Source organism: Physeter macrocephalus, chromosome 8 (genome assembly GCF_002837175.3).
Source record: "Physeter macrocephalus isolate SW-GA chromosome 8, ASM283717v5, whole genome shotgun sequence".
Taxonomy (NCBI): Eukaryota; Metazoa; Chordata; class Mammalia; order Artiodactyla; family Physeteridae; genus Physeter; species Physeter macrocephalus.
In genome coordinates, this window is record NC_041221.1 from 38,645,914 (window position 1) to 38,662,852 (window position 16,939).

The 16,939-nt window shown below is 35.8% G+C and overlaps 1 pseudogene; it reads left to right on the forward strand.

Moving 5' to 3' along the window:
- The window catches only part of LOC102980988 (microtubule-associated protein RP/EB family member 1-like), a 70,406-nt pseudogene extending 53,999 nt beyond the window's left edge, over positions 1–16,407 (forward strand).
- The last annotated feature ends 532 nt before the right edge of the window (positions 16,408–16,939 follow it).

Here is a 16,939-nt window from a genome sequence, read left to right on the forward strand (position 1 = left end):
TGTAATAGTGTTTATTTTAAAGTCTATTTTGTCTGATATGAGAATTGCTACTCCGGCTTTCTTTTGATTTCCATTTTCATGGAATATGTTTTTCCATCCCCTCACTTTCAGTCTGTATGTGTCCCTAAGTCTGAAGTGGGTCTCTTGTAGACATCATATATATGGGTCTTGTTTTTCTATCCATTCAGCCAGTCTATGTCTTTTGGTTGGAGATTTAAACCATTTACATTTAACGTAGTTATCGATATGTATGTTCCTATTACCATTTTCTCAATTGTTTTGGGTTTGTTATTGTAGGTCTTTCCTTCTCTTGTGTTTCCTACCTAGAGAAGTTCTGTTAGCGTATGTTGTAAAGCTGGTTTGGTTATGCTGAATTCTCTTGGCTTTTGCTTGTCTGTAAAGGTTTTAATTTCTCCATTGAATCTGAGTGAGATCCTTGCTGGGTAGAGTAATCTTGGTTGTAGGTTTTTCCCTTTCATCACTTTAAATATGTCCTGCCATTCCTTCTGGTTTGCAGAGTTTCTTCTGAAAGATCAGCTGTTAACCCTATGGGGTTTCCCTTGTATGTTATTTGTTGCTTTTCCCTTGCTGCTTTTAACATTTTTTCTTTGTATTTAATTTTTGATAGTTTGATTAATATGTGTCCTGGCATGTTTCTCTTTAGATTTATCCTGTATGGGACTCTCTGCACATCCTAGACTTGATTATTTCCTTTCTCATGTTAGGGAAGTTTTCAACTATAATCTCTTCAAATATTTTCTCAGACCCTTCCTTTTTCTCTTCCTCTTCTGGGACCCTTACAATTCGAATGTTGGTGTGTTTAACATTGTCCCAGAGCTCTCTGAGACTGCCCTCAATTCTTTTCATTCTTTTTTCTTTATTCTGCTCTGTGGTAGTTATTTCCACGATTTTATCTTCCAGGTTACATATCCGTTTTTCTGCCTCAGTTATTCTGCTTATTGAGCTCATTTAGGTGGTGCTCTGCCTTCTGTGGGCAGACTGGGAAGGAATCCCCTCTCCTTGTGCACCCTGAAACAATGGTCTCTTGCCTCTTAGGCAGGTCCAGACTTTTTCCCGGACTCCCTCCCAGCTGGCTATGGCACACTAACCCCCTTCAGGCTGTGTTCATGCAGCCAACTCCAGTCTTCTCCCTGGGATCTGAACACTGAAGCCCGAGCCTCATCCCCCAGCCCCGCTCCCACCCCAGCAGGTGAGCAGACAAGCCTCTCAGGCTTGTGAGTGCTGGTTGGTGCCAATACTCTGTGCAGGAATCTCTTCACTTTGCCCTCTGCACCCCTATTGCTGTGCTCTCCTCCGTGGCTCTGAAGCTTTCCCCCCACCCACCCTCTGTCACCACCAGAGAAGGGGCTTCCTAGTGTGTGGAAACTTTTCCTCCTTCACAGCTTCCTCCTAGAGGTGCAGGTCCCATCCCTATTCTTTTGTCTCTGTTTTTTCTTTTTTACTTTTGCCCTACCCAGGTATGTGGGGATTTTCTTGCCTTTTGGGAAGTCTGAGGTCTTCTGCCAGCATTCAGTAGGTGTTCTGCAGGAGCTGTTAGACATGTAGCTGTACTTTTGTTTTATTTGTGGGGATGAAGGTGATCTCCACGTCTTACCCGTCCGCCATCTTGAAGGTCCCCATGTAGTATACTTTAGATGGAGGTTATAAACTGGGAAAGAGACCTAAAGTTGTTTATAATTTGAACAGATTGTCATCATTTAAAAATTGATATTAGTGAGGAAAGTCTGTTTTCCTGGACTCTTTCAAAAAGCTGGAAGATGTTACAACACTGGGCAAATACCCACGTTATAGTGGTCCACTGGGTCTGAAAGGAGGCACCCCTGTTAGACAAGGGACATATCAGTCGAATCTATGTATTCCACTATCCCATATTTACAGATTTACACTGAGGTTGACAACTGACGTTTTCATTTGCTATCCAGCCAGTTAAAATATAGTTTGTATATAAAAAAGTAAAAACTACACAAAGAAAGAAAACAACTACAACAACAACAAAACACTTGGTTTTCTTGAATAACAGGTCTTTGTAGTTATGTGTGATTCTTCTAGAGCAAGGAATTTAAAGCTTTCTGAAGGAAGTGATATATAAGCTGAAACCTGAAGGAGGAACAAGGAAACAAGGGTGAATTTAGCTGTTAGGCATTTATTCTCTCAAATAATAAATACTCACAAGTACCTAATATGTGGCAGGCATTGTGATATATTGGTTTGGACATATATTTAGTTCCTGCTTTAATGGAGCTCACAGTCCACAAAGGAAAATGTATGTGCCAGACCCAGGATTTGGCAGGCATGAAACATGGAATTTGAATAAATTCACTATGGTGGAAGGTAGAGCCTGAGGGTGAAAAATATTGATACATTACTTTGAAAAGAGAGATAGGATTTACACTGAAGGCCTTATAAGCCATGTTAAGAGAATATGACTTTATTCTAAAGACAAATAAATGAGAAGGCACTGCACAATTTTAGTGAACTAACATAACTCTGTGTGTGTGTGTGTGTGTGTGTGTTACACTTGAAAAGGATATCTTTGACTGCAGATTGGAGAATTATTAAGAGAGGTGGAGCATGGAAGCATGTAGTCTGGTTAGTTTACTGTATCAGTAACACAAGTGGGAGTGACTGTGGGCTGAAGTAGTTAAGATGGAGATAGAATATGGGTGGTGTAGTTACCATAAGCAACTCTTACAGTTCTAAGCCTATTAGAAACAGAAAAAAGGTGGTTAAATACATCAGCTAAACTGTAGTTTCTCATGAACCATAATGTTCAGAGTAACAGAGAAACGTAACCAGACCAGAAAGTAGGATTACCTTAAATTACCTTAAAGCACAATTACAAAGGAGAGGAGCTACCAGAGAGCAGAAATAAGAGAGTGCTCACACTGATTTGTCCTTCATTTTAGATTTGAAAAACCATTCAACAGACAAAAGACAATAGACTAAAGTGTAACTCACTTGTTTGAAGTTAGCCACTGGTCTAAATAGATGTTGCCTTATGTAATAATGAATAAAATTTATTGAGATGCAGCAAACTAACCAACGATGCTGGCAAAGGAGTCTCCAGAAAGCTTGAAAAGAAACAATCATAAAATATAAGTGATCAAAATATTTGAGTGGAAAAATTTTGATGTTTTCGGGTTAAAGGGGCTTTTCTAAAGTAAGACCTTATCTTGATCAATGACAGCCCCTCCTTCCTTAAAGGTAGAACCTGAATTGGAGGCTTGCAAATAGTTAATTTCCAAAGCAATATTAGGGAGTGAGAAATATAGAAATGGAACAGAGAGAGCAAAAATAAAAAGATAAAGAATTAGTTATGAAGGATGGTTTATGAAGTTGGTCACCAATGACAACTGATGTTTAATCCTGTGTGACATTCTGTGGAGCCTTTGTAAAAGAATAGCAGAACTGTACACAAGGGTTAGGTTATTAAAGGGGAACCCTTATCCACTGTCCAGCATCCATCATTGGTCAAGCATGGCATTTACAGGGTTCCTCTGTGAATGGCAGTTGTGTCACTTGGAAAAGTTTTAAGGATGACAGCAAGAGACACTGCAGCCATGTGCTGGTAGGGTGAATGTGTGAAGTAGGTAAAATCTGCTCTGAACCAATCAATTCGACATTGGCAGTCGGGGCTAGAAAGATTTAAGTGATCTACAAAAGGAGGCTAATACAGTCCCTAACATTATTAGGGAAAAGTGTTGAACTATAAGAATGAGGAACATATCCTATAAGTCTTCAGTGAAGGAGGAGATTTTCTTCAGTCACTTCAAAACTTTTTTGCCTCAGACTCCTAAACAATAATGAATACTGCAAGAATGAGAAGAGTTTTACTCTGCTTTATTTGGAAGCTGTTATTACCCAATAACTTTATTCTCAGCAAATGAGTAAAGATTGATTTTGTTGCAGTTGATGTTTTTGTTGCTCTTAAAATGATGATAGAAAGACATTCTTGTACATGAAAGGGCTCAGATATCATTAGAGTCTTATACTCCTGGAAAAAATAATTATCTAAAGTTACTTTCCAGGCAAGGAGGGTAGAATATGAAAAGGAACTACAACAATGTGGAAGAGAAAGTATGAAAGAACAGGAAGTAAACATTGAGGAGACAGAGAACCCTATAAAGTCTCACCTACTCATTTTATCTAGAGTACTACATTCCCTCTCCTTACTTTCTATCAGTCAAACCATTCATTTCCTTCCTAAAGCTTACGGTTAATATTTTAAAATATTTATGTGTATAATAGATGAATTATTCTTAATCTCCACTAAATTTTAAGGACCAGGAGCACTAAAAGTATATCTTTTCTTTACCATTCTACAGTCAAGGCCATGTTCATTGTATCAAATTATATGTTTATTGAATGAATTAATGCATTAATTTCCAGCTAATGGCAGGGGAGAGTGAAATTGTACTCCCAAATAGCATAAATAGATGTTCCACAAACTCAAAGAGTCTTTGAAGTTGCTTGATTTGTTTTAGAAATTCAAGCACATTTTGAATTTTATTACCCACTCTATCCATGTTTGTACTGATTAACCAAAATAATGGTTTAATTTGCTTATCTGGAATAACATTCTTGCTTTAGCGAGATGGCGAATGTTTACTAATTAACAATTCAGCCCCTCCAGTGCTGCCTGCCTCTATTTAGAAGAAAAATGATAAAAATCTAAATATAATATATAATTAATGTTTTACTAGATAAATTCACACTTTTGAATAACAGACATGTTTTTAGCTTTCAAATGGCTTTTAGAAATTTGATAAATCAAGATTTAAGGGTTCCTCCTCCCTTCTCCTGCAGTCTGCTCTCTCAAACTTGAGTAACATGAAGCCCTAATCCCTTGCTTAAACATAAAACAATTTAAAATACATATATTTCAGGTATTACCAATATATAAAAGAGCCCTGCCATTTTGAATTTTTATACTTAGGACATGAAGTGTGAGAGTCACCTAGCTTCTGGCTGGTGAGCATTTTCCTCATTCCTTCCTGGGCATCATAGATGAGTAGACTCTTAGTAAAGTCTGATTTAAATTCTGATTCTTAGCATACTTTCACATTCTACTCCTCAAAGTGTGCAGCAATTAAAACACACACACATACTTATGAAATATTCAATTATCCAAATCATAAGTTAATAATTATAATGAAGAGAATTACATAGCTTCAACCAAAGATGTACCTTGCCACTCTTATTTAACACACCAGCCCTTCCTAACATACCCACATGAGCTGATAATGGAATTTAAACAAGGCACTTCTTTCTCATTCTATACCCTCCATGATAACAAGGACTCAGTCTTCTCAATCTGCTTTCCTTATTTATGCTATCTCCTTATTCCCTTAGAAACAAGAGATCCTTATCCTCTTGGATTCTATTCTAAGTTATTCCAAGCTTAAGACTTTCTCTTCAAATCCAAAATGGGATAAGTCACTTAAAGTAGCTCTCTTAGGGAATTCCCTGGTGGTGCAGTGGTTAAGAATCTGCCTGCCAGTGCAGGGGACACAGGTTTGAGCCCTGGTCCGGGAAGATCCCACAGGCCATGGAGCAACTAAGCCTGTGTTCCACAACTACTGAAACCTGCACTCTAGAGGCCGTGAGCCACAACTACTGAGCCTGCACTCCACAGCTACTGAAGCCTGCGCATCTAGAGCCTGTGCTCTGCAACAAGAAAAGGCACTGCAATGAGAAGGCTACGCACCACAATGAAGAGCAGCCTCTGCTCACCGCAACTGGAGAAAGCCCATGCACAGCAGCGAAGACCCAACAAGCCAAAAATTAATTAAAAAAATAAATTAAATAGTTCTCTTATTTAAGTGGATTTTCGTAATAATGTTTTAACAAAATGAAAAAAAAAAACCAGGAGATTCTTTCTCATTTTTTTTCTTTCATTTTGAAGGTCAATTTATTAGGACTTGCTTTTCATTGACTTATTTCAATTTTATGATTTTTTTAAGAACATAGGTATCTAATAATTAAATTGAGGTCACCACCTTTTTCAAAAAGAAAATAATATTGTTATTATGATAATTAACATGTGTTTTATTATGTCTCATTGAATGATAAAAATTCCCTTGTAATTCAGTTATTCAAAATAATATAATTTAACAAAATTGTATTTCACTTTCATTGTCTCACTGTAAGACATTAAAAAGTAGTATCATTTGTGCATATAGTATTATGTATTGTATGTAGTAGTGTTTTCTTCTTAGTATAATCAGTTTATCTTAATTTTAAATTCTATTTTTTTCTGTATTTTTCTACAACCAACTTGTGACATGACTTTTAATATCAATAAATTATTAGTATATTTCAAAACATATAAATTAGCTTTCTTAAAAGTTAATTACTCACTAAATGTTTCTATGTATTCTGCTGTGTGTGTTTCTTCCTTCATACCTACTGTGAAAACAATCTTGTTCTTGAGAAATATTCTCAGACACAATAAATATATAGATAATTCCTTGATGATTGATAATTGAAAATCTACTAGAAAAATATTTCAAGGGATATTTATAATCCTTTGAAGTAGTTTTGTCTAATAATTCAATTTATAATCTGACTCCATATAGTAAGTGGTATTTTATGAGAAGATATTGTCCTGAGTCTATTATTCTTTTATAATTTATGTATTCTGTATCTTTAAGTAATTTATGTAGAGAAAATAAACTGGGTCTCTCCAATCCAATTATAAACTAATCACCATAAAAACAAAATGCTAAGCAGAGTGGTGTAAAATGGTCCTAAATTATATCACTAGAAAGTGTTTACATAATAGGTTTTCATTTTGGTTTTCTAAAGAAAGCAGATACTTACTTTTGACAATTTAAACACTGGAATTCAATGAGAGGATAAAATATTATTTCAAGACAGATACACATGGTTCCAGTAGACCTTTGTGTAATGATTATTAACCCTAGGTAACCTAAGTACAAATAGGTGTAAAAAGACTTGGTAATTGATCTACCTGCATAGGTGTGGTCAGTGACAGAGCAGAATTGAGATGCGTGCTGTTCTGACTCCATAGCCCATTTTTCTTTTAAGATATGATGAGTTTCTCAGCAATTGTACGACATCATCAGTTGTCTATATGAGTACTTTTGTCCTTTGTTAGCTACTACACAAAATAGTTAAGAGGCATACTTTTTCAGTACTAGCTTCCAAAATGAGAAAAAACACAAATGTGGATTTAATAAAATTAGAGCAATAATTTTAAATACCCCAAATATACATTTGAAGGGAAAAGTAATACATATCTTGTGGGGAGATAATTTTTTGTATGTAATGAAGATTAAATTGAGGTATTTAGAAATTGGTTGTCAAGGTGTTCAGTTCTATTGCCAGTATAAAGGGAAAAAATCAATGACATAGAAAGTAATTTACTGAAGGTGGTAACCCCACTTTGAAAATGTAAAAAATCATTTTTTAATTTATTTAATTAATTTCTACACTGTAGGAGGTCCAGGAGAACCTAATTATCACTCCTCCCTAAAGAATTCTAATTAATTAGAATTTCATTTAATAGACATACTCTTCAAATGGGAATAAAAGTATCTTTTTTCTGCTATCGCTAGACTGGAGAACTTGTTTCCTAGGTAAGGATAAAAACTGTATTAAACAAATTCCATAATGAAGTAAAATAATCCTTATACTCTCCTCCACCTCTTATATGAATATACAGTTGGAGAATATGCCCCAGTAGTGGGTGGATACATGGAGAGCTTCATGGTAGGGGTAAGGAGGCAGGTAATGGAGAATTCCTGCTGCAAGGACCTAAAGTATCAGAATAATGTATGGTTTGTATCCATTCCAGATATTTGCTACAAACTTGGCAGAAATAACTGGAGCTGTACACTTTCAGTGTGTGTTACCAGATCTTCTCGTGAAATATCTGCTTCAGAGGAGAATTGTTTCAAGTGGTGCGCTGAGGGGCCTAAACTAGGAAATGTGCTCAATGTAACCAAATTTGTTGTTAAAAATTTGGTAAATATCAACTGAATTCGCAGAGTAACCTGAAGAAATTTTTAGGTTTTGATTGGTCTTAGAATAAGAAGCTTCAATTTTATCAGTCATTTGCCTTTTTTTTTTTTGCGGTACGCGGGCCTCTCACTGTTGTGGCCTCTCCCATTGTGGAGCACAGGTTCCGGATGCGCAGGCTCAGCGGCCATGGCTCACGGGCCCAGCCACTCCGCGGCATGTGGGATCTTCCCAGACTGGGGCACGAACCCGTATCCCCTGCATCGGCAGGCGGACTCTCAACCACTGTGCCACCAGGGAAGCCCTGTCTTTTTTATTTAATAAAAAATATAGCAAACATTTGACTGCTTAGTAAGGGACAGGACTATTTAATCTTTACACCAGCTCTATAAGCTAGGTTTTACTAGGGTCATCTTTTCCTTGATTGGAAATCAAAAGTTTGGAGGTTAAATACCTTGTCCGAAGTCTTTAGAGTAATTAAGGTTGATGGAGTTTTTATCATAACCCAAGCCAATTAAGTTTAAGAATCATTATTTTCATCATCATGTAATATCATTCTTGAGTTTGTAGTCACACTTGAATACCTTTGAGAGTATTCTTCCAATACATAATTCAAAATAATAAGGTAGGGTTTCATACATATTCAATTTCATGCTAAAAATCTAAAAGAATAGCATTACAATTTCTCAAAGTCTTGAACTTGGTGTCAGCAGAACATCCCATAAGAGTAAGTTGCTTAAATTATTAACATTTCTGAAGATCATTTCATTAATATATGATACTTAAAATATAGTATGTTTTTTGCCTGCCGTTAGGAGCTATAGAGTTCCTTTCCTGTGGATCTGTGTTAACTACCATTATTTTTTCTAAAGTGGGAAATTAAATATTATTTTAATTTTAATATCCTGTGTTTATCACATGACCATAACATAGCACTAGTAAGAGGGTGTGGAATTAATGTATGCATCCATGAATGAATAATTTATAATTATAATTATAGTATTATTAATTATAATTAATTATAAGTAACCAACTTAGAGAGAAATCTGTCAATTTAAGAAGCATTATGTATATAAATAGATGATCATATTTTAAAATACCATGCAAACATATTTTGCATGCAATTCCAAAATGACTTAAATTACATTTTAACAAGCAATTATGAAACACAGCTTGTATATTTCCTAAATGGCCATTTTGAAAAAAATTACACTCAAGGATGTATATAAATATGGTTAGTATTAATACAAGTTGAGTCATAGGATTTTATATTCTCACATTATGAATTTTATCATATGTCTTACTTATTATACTACAGAACTGGCATAATTATTAATTGTGCCCAAATTTACTCTCTAAAGTATTAAAGAAACCTTTAAAAAGCAGTTTATCCCAATGCTGCTTAATCTATTATGGAAAATAGAAAATAAAGGAAAACTTCCAAATTAATTTTATGATGAAACCATAAAATTCTTTAAGAAAATTGTCAAGAACTACACCAAAAAGAAAGCCATATACCAGGCTCATTTATGAACATAAATTCAGAAATATTAAATGAAAAATACCAAACAGAATTCAATAGCATATTGAAAAAGTAAAAAAAATTGAAAACATGACTAAATATAGTTTCAACTATCCCAGAAATCCAAGCACTTAAATAGAAGCAACTGTTTCAATATAGTCAATCATAATAATATAAGGAGAATCACATAATAATTTATACTATTTTATAATTTTATAAATTATAAAAAATGAAAAAAATGCCCATTTGTGGTAAAGAGTGCTAAATAAAATAATAATTGATAGAACAATATGCATTCACCCAAAGATCTTTATCTATTTAATGGAAAAACATAAAAACCTTTTCTGCTACTGTCAAATATATAAGGCATTCCATTTTCACTACTATTTAAAATAATGTAAGAAACATTAGTCAATGCAATTGGAGAAGAGAAAAACATAGAATTTGAGAGAAAGAAATTAAACATTATAGATGATGTCACAGCCTAAATAAGCCAATGAAAAACTACCATGAAAAACAGGAAAACTTACTAAAGTAATAACAATGAAATGAACATAAAACCAATAGTTTACATATAGGCAAAGAAAGCCTAACAAAAAAGATAAAAATATAGAGAAAACCCCCATTTACAATAAAAAAACAACAATTTACAAGGATGACTGGAAGTAAAATTAGAAAGAAATCAATTAAAGTAGATGTTAACATCTATAAAACTTGCCTGAATCAAAAGAAAGTAGATTTGAAAAAAATGAAAAATTCTCTTTGAATAGGAGTGATCAATATAATAGGTATTACATTTTTATAGGTTAATTTATAAATTTATTACAATTCCAAATAAAGTGCTGTCATTTTCTACTTTTTAACAGTTATTAAAATCAATTACAAAGTTTATTTTGAACAACAAATATGCCAAAAGAAGAGCAATGAAGGAGAATTACTTCTTTAAGACATCAAATGTACTATTAGGCCTCTATAATGTAAATAATTTGGAATTGTCACACATACAGAAATACATCTCAAAAAATAGAATAGAAAATCCAGGAAAAAACAAGATTGCTATATACAAGAGTTCATATATATACAACTGTTTAAATAATTTAAAGTGACACCACAGAGGTTTCTGCTCTAACATATAAAGACCCTGGAAGTCATAGCTTCCACCCTCATTACAAGAAAAAAAAATCTCTGAAAAACTGAAAATCAGCAACTCTTCTTAGATCCATAAGAGAATTGAAGTCACAAGGCAAACTGTCTGAGAAAGTGGGGGGAAAAGGCAAGTACAGAGAATCATGATTTATCAGGAGAGAAGCCACTGAAGACAGTGACTGGTAGAAACCCCAAACAGTTGCTGATGAACTGCTGTAGACTGAGTGTGAAACAGACTGAAAGTTAAATTCCTATAGGCCCAGTATAAGGGCAGCCCCCACAGTTTCATTAGTTTTACCTTCAGGAATACCACCAGGTTCACACTGCAAAAATTGGAAAAACATCCCCTTTCCTCAGCCCTTACTCCCCAATAGTTCAGGCAGGGAAAGGGGAAAAGTAACCACTTTGAAAATGCTCAAGGGAGAAAAATTATTTTGAAATCACCATATCCAACTATACATAGAACACTTAAAAGTAAGCAATAAGAAAATAAACAACCCACATGAAATGGAGGAAATATCTGAACAGATAGACCACCAAAGAAGATATATAGATGGCAAGTGAGCTTAGGAAATGATGGTCAACATCATTTGTAATTAAGAAGCTGCACATCAGGAATGCCAGTTCCCAGTCCTGCATGTTAGGGGCTTGAAAGCCTGCCCTAATAACAAGTAAAAAGCTGAACAATGTGAAAAATCAACTCTTCTTAGATATGTCAGAGAAGTGAGGTCACAGGGCAAATTGCTTCTCTAAAAGTTGGAGAGGCAGACAGGTAGATAGAGAGAACTGCAGCTTTCCAGAGCAAAAATAAGGGAGCAGAGGTCTCCGTGGGATTCAATATGAGGGCAGGAAAACCTGAATTGAAAAATTGCTGGATGATCAGTGATAACAAGTTTGTGAGTTTAAAACTCCATGGGGGAGCCCCACACTTTAGTTAGTTTTATTTCCTGGAGCTCTTCCAGTTTCCCAAGGTGAATACTGGAGAAATATTGCCTTTGGTTTCCTACAAGAGGGGGGGAAAGTAACCACTTTGATATATGCCAGAGCATTCCATTCTTCTTAACAAGACCTACCCTCAAAAGGAACTATTTCACCACAGCCTATTGGGGTTTAGTCAGAGACTCACTGATCTAGGGCAAGGGACATACCCAGCTCCAGTCCCCTCCACCCATACTATCCCACCTAAGATGGGGGTGGGAGGATTGACAGGTACTTGTGAAATTCACAGGTTCACAAAAAGACTAGTACCTAATCATAGGACTATAGAATGCTTCCCCTGCCCCTACAACTCACCACCACATCACTAAAAGACTAATTAGTAGAGTTCCCTTTACCGAGCACATCATGTCCAAATTTCAACAAAATGTTGCAAGGCATAATGATTAAAACGTTAAAGGCTCTAACAGAAAAAAAAAAATAGACAATATGCAAGAACATAAGGATAATCTAAACAAGGAGATGGAAAGAATCAGAAAGAAATTGCTAGAGATCAAAAACACTAAACAGAAATAAAAAATGTCTTCAATGCACTTACTAGTAGAATGGAGACAGCTGAAGAAAGAATCTCTGAGCTTGAAGATATGTCAATAGAAACTTCCAAAACTGAAAGCAAAGAGAACAGAGACTGAAAAAAATGGAACAGAATATCTAAGAAATGTGGAGTAAGAAAAAAAACTGTAACATAGCATACAATGTAACATACATATATGGGGATATCAGACAGGAAAGAAAGAGAAAAAGGAACAGAAGCAGTATTTGAAGCAATAATGATGGAGAATTTCCCTAAATTAATACCAAACCACCAAATCAGACACCAAACCACAGATGCACGAAGCTCAAGAACACCAGGCAGGAAAAATGCCAAGACAAAACAAAACAAAACAACAACAACAAAATTATACCTAAGTATATCATATCTGCAGAATATCAAAGATAAAGAAATAATCTTGAGAGGAACTGCAAATTAAACTACAATTTGTTACTACTACACTCCTATTAAAATCCAAAAAACACTGACAATACCAAATTCTAGCAAGAATGTAAAGCAACAGGAACTTTCATTCATTGCTGGCAGGAATGTTAAATGGAGCAGCCACTTTGCAAGACTTTTTGATAGTTTGTTACAAAGCTAAACACAGTCTTGCCATATGATCTAGCTAAGCTCCTCAGTATTTACTGCAATGAATTGAAAACTAATATTCACACAAAAATCTTCGTGTGACTATTGACAGTAGTTTTACACATAGTTGCCAGAATGGAAGCAGTCAATAAGTCCCTAAATTGATGAATGGATAAACAAAATACCATGTTTATATCCATACAATAGAATATTATTCAGTAATAAAAAGAAATGAACTATCAAGCCATGAAAATACGTGGAGGTATCTTGCATGTATGTTGCTAAGTGAAATAAGCCAGTCTAAAAGGGCTACTTACTGTATGATTTTAACTATGTAATATTCATGAAAAGGCAGAACTATAAGGATGATAAAAATATCAGTGATTTCCAGGGTTTGTGCAAGTAGAAGGAGAGATAAGTGAAGCACAAAGAAATTTGGAATGGTGAAACTAGCCTATATTTAGAGAAATCAGAAATGTGGCTTGTGGTTGCTTCTGGGGAAAAAATTGCCCTAAGAGGTACATAGAGAAATGTTTTTAGCTAATACTAAGGTGGTAAACATATTGCAGTATATAAATATATTGAATCAACATATTGTACACCTTAAACTTACATGATTTTATATGTCAATTATATCTAAATTAAAAAACAAATAAAACAAACAAAAAAGCACTTAAAACCATCTAATATACCCTTTAAAATAAAAATAAATCCTCTGGGGTAAAGGAAATCTTATACGTCTCAACTGATAGATAAATAGATCTAAAGATTATATATATATGTAAAAACTCATCCAATGTACACATAAGATCTGTGAAATTCACTAAATGCAAATTATATTTCCAATTTTAAAAACTGAGAAAGAAAAAGAAAAAAAGAGACTTGAGGGTTATATCCTCCAATTATATATACAGATATTACTTAGCTTTGTCTTCAAACTGTTAAAAAAGAAATTAAAAATGGATTTATAATACAATCTATATCATGTGAACAATGGAACCAACCTAAATGTCCATCAACAGATGAATGGATAAAGAAGATGTGGCACATATATACAATGGAATATTACTCAGCCATAAAAAGAAATGAAAATGAGTTATTTGTAGTGAGGTGGATGGACCTAGAGTCTGTTATACAGAGTGAAGTAAGTCAGACAGGAATAAAGACGCAGATGTAGAGAATGGACTTGAGGACATGGGGAGGGGGAAGGGTAAGCTGGGATGAAGTGAGAGAGTAGCATTGACATATATACAGTTCCAAATGTGAAATAGATAGCTAGTGGGAAGCAGCTGCATAGCACAGGGAGATCAGCTCAGTGCTTTGTGACCACTTAGAGGTGTTGGATAGGGAAAGTGGGAGGGAGATGCAAGAGGGAGGGTATATGGGCATATATATGTATACATATAGCTGATTCACTTTGCTATACAGCAGAAACTAACACAACATTGTAAAGCAATTATACTCCAATAAATATGTTAAAAAAATAAAATAAAATAAAGCCCTTTCAAGTCTCTACAGTTATCAATTCGTGTTGGATCTTGAATGCAGACACCTAACTACAAAGGTAGTTCAACTTCAAATTTTCAAAAGAATAAAGTGTATTCTTTGTATTGTGGCCCATTATATTTTAACTGCATTCCTTCAATTCTCCAGTAACTAGACCCTTGCTTTATTACTTAACAGCTAAACAATAATAAATGTTTTATTGGAATACTTAATATCTTGGTTTTAATCCTTGCATGGCAATCTACCTCTTTATGTTGTTCAATTAATCTTCATTTAACTTGTGCCTATCTGACTTTTTCCTCAATAGTCTTTCACTTTAGTGTTCTAATTTCTCAATCTTAAACCAATTTGGGATTCCATGCATCAATAGGCCCATGACTTTTTTTCATATTTGAATTTTTATCAGTTATTAGACTCTGTTTTTCCCACTTAGTACTTTTCTGTGTGATCTCTTTTGGAATCTATAAATCTCTGATTCAGACAAGTGGGTGCTTAATAAAAGATTATTAATAATATATACACAGGGGCCGGCGGGGTCAGGCGGTTTGAATGAGACAAAGATGGAACCAGAGCCGGGTATGGGCAGCGGACGTAGTCCAGCTGAGAGCCAAAGGTGGCAGTGAATGTGTACTCAACGTCAGTCACCAGTGATAACCTCAGTTGACATGACATGGCCTGGATCTATAAGTCTCTGCAGTTGAATCTGAATCTGCAGTTGAATCTGACAAAGATTGAACATCTGTGCTCAGGGGCTGCCTATTGTCAGTTTATGGACATGCTGTTCCCTGGTTCCATTGCCTTGAAGAAAGTGAAAGTCCAAGCTAAGCTAGAACACGAATACATCCAGAACTTGAAAACGCTACAAGCAGGTTTTAAGAGGGTGTGTGTTGACAAAATAATTCCTGTGGACAAATTAGTAAAAGGAAAGTTTCAGGACAATTTTGAATCCGTTCAGTGGTTCAAGAAGTATTTTGATGCAAACTATGATGGGAAAGACTATGACCCTGTAGCTGCCAGACAAGGTCAAGAAACTGCGGTGGCCCCCTCGCTTGTTGCTCCATCTCTGAACAAACCGAAGAAACCTCTCAGCTCTAGCAGTGCAGCTCCACAGAGGCCCATTGCAACACACAGAACTACTGCAACCCCTAAGGCTGGCCTGGGTGGAAGAACCCTGGTGTGGGGAACGGGGATGACGAAGCAGCCGAATTGATGCAGCAGGTCAACGTATTGAAACTTGCTGTCGAAGACTTGGAGAAAGAGAGAGATTTCTACTTTGGAAAGCTAAGGAACATTGAATTGGTTTGCCAGGAGAACGAGGGGGAAAACAACCCTGTATTGCAGAGGATTGTGGATATTCTCTATGCCACAGACGAAGGCTTCGTGATACCTGTTGAAGGGGGCCCGCAGGAGGAACAAGAAGAGTATTAACAGCCTGGACCAGCTGAGCATCATCCGAATTCTTCACTCCAAATCATGTGCTTAACTGTAAAATATTCCCTTTTATTATTCTTAGAGGACTCACTGGTTTCTTTTCATAAGTAAAAAGTACCTCTTCTTAAAGTGCACTTTGCAGAAGTTTTTCACTCCTTTTCCAATAAGTTTGAGTTAGGAGCTTTTACCTTGTAGCAGAGCAGTATTAACATCTAGTTAGTTCACCCAGGAAACAAAGAGGCTGACCATGGGGCTCACTGTGTGGATGTTGGTAGCACTGATGGCTGGAGAAGGGGGAGATCTCAGTAGAGAAGTGTAAAGACTGGTTTGAATTTTAAGCTAATGTGAAATCTTGACAGAGAACGTTTTAATAAATAAATGCCTTAAGAGTATTTAAAAGATGCTTCCATATTTCAAAATGTAAAACGTTAACCTGACAGGAGCTTCTGTGTGTTTGACATTGTGTCTGGGAAGGAAGGGCCAGAACCTGGAACCTTTGGGACCTGCTGTTCCCAGCCCTCACGGGGCTGCCTGATCCTCATAGGCCCAGACCTTGGCCCAAAAGGAAAGTTTGAAAAGTTGCTTTGTAAAGCCATTTAGTGTCCTTGACCAGTTGCATCCCTGATAAGAAGCAAGAGGCATTGTTGCCTGGATGAATAGAGGGTGTGTTTCAGCCCTGAGACGTTTTGAGTCGAAGAGCTTGATTTTCATAGAACGTTTCTCTGGTGATTTTTCCAGTTATCCCTGATATTTCTGTGTACTGTGTTTTGTTGTTGTTGTTGTTGTTGCTGTCTTTGAGAGGCTTTAAATATGAGGAAAGTGAACCCACAGTAGAAACTGATCTTTCATTCAGCGTTGAGTAATAACTTTCCCCTCTCATTTTCCCATTTCAGGAAGGCTTTGTGATACCTGATGAAGGGGGCCCGCAGGAGGAACAAGAAGAGTATTAACAGCCTGGACCAGCTGAGCATCATCCGAATTCTTCACTCCAAATCATGTGCTTAACTGTAAAATATTCCCTTTTATTATTCTTAGAGGACTCACTGGTTTCTTTTCATAAGTAAAAAGTACCTCTTCTTAAAGTGCACTTTGCAGAAGTTTCACTCCTTTTCCAATAAGTTTGAGGTAGGAGCTTTTACCTTGTAGCAGGGCAGTATTAACATCTAGTTGGTCACCCAGGGAACAAAGAGGCTGACCATGGGGCTCACTGT